General features: G+C 48.7%; 1 protein-coding gene across 1 annotated transcript in view; it reads left to right on the top strand.

The window, feature by feature from the left end:
* Positions 1 to 959, top strand: part of FAM135B (family with sequence similarity 135 member B) — a 235,072-nt gene that overhangs the window by 207,951 nt on the left and 26,162 nt on the right. The gene's annotated exons all lie outside the window — the stretch shown is intronic.

Consider the following 959-nt stretch of genomic DNA (forward strand, 5'->3'; position numbering starts at 1 on the left):
TGGATGGATGGATGGTTGGAAAAATGGATGGATGGGTGGATGGATGGATGGGTGGGTGGGTGGATGGATGGATGGATGGAGAAATGGATGAATGGATGGATGGATGGATGGATGGATGGATGGATGGAGAGATGGATGGAGAGATGGATGGATGGAAGGATGGACAAACGGATGGACGGACAACTCATCTCAGGAGAAATGAACACTTTTGGCTGTATTTATTTATATACCTGAATCCAGCCGCTGTCTGGCTGGTGGTGTGCAGAGTCTGTTTGGGCTGACCAGAGAGAGAGTGATAAACACTAGGCAGTGTCAGCTCACCACTCTCTCCACAAATGGCTGCAGATGCTCATCATCTTTCACCAATGCCCAGCAATGCCAGGCCCTGTGGTTGGAGCGCAGTGGTTAAATGCTCGGCTTCCGAGAGAAAGGTCGCTGGTTGAGGCCACTTTGTGAGAGAAAGATGAGCCAGCCTGCTTCCATAAACACTACAGCTTTGGAAACCACGTGGCACGGTTCCACTCTGTCCGGTGGGGTCGTTATGAGTGGAAACGGATTTGAAAGCAGCAGTGGTATCTATTTATTTAGATGCTGTCAAGCAATCTCACCAGCCTTATTGCACAGGTGAGAAACAGATGCATGGCCCGGAGTTCAGAAACCCTTATTCAAGAGCACACCAACCTTCAAGACAGTTTACTGAGACACCAAAGTCCTGTCTCTGTGGGGTATTGTAAACCACTGTGCATGGAGAGGACGGGCATTCTGTTAGTGATGGGTCAGTGATGGGTCACCGCGCTGCAAGTCAGAATCTCTGAAATCTGGGATGTGCAGCATGCTTTCAAAAGTCTAAGTGAAAAAAAAAAAGTCTAAGTGACTGCCAAGGACAGCACAACCTTGCAGACAGCTGTAGCTATTTGGTTCTTGGTTCTTAGTTGTACACTGACGTCTAGTGGCCACAC

This window comes from Echinops telfairi, unplaced genomic scaffold (assembly GCF_000313985.2).
Source record: "Echinops telfairi isolate 266 unplaced genomic scaffold, ASM31398v2 ScPeMD7_1;HRSCAF=3_0, whole genome shotgun sequence".
Taxonomy (NCBI): domain Eukaryota; kingdom Metazoa; phylum Chordata; class Mammalia; order Afrosoricida; family Tenrecidae; genus Echinops; species Echinops telfairi.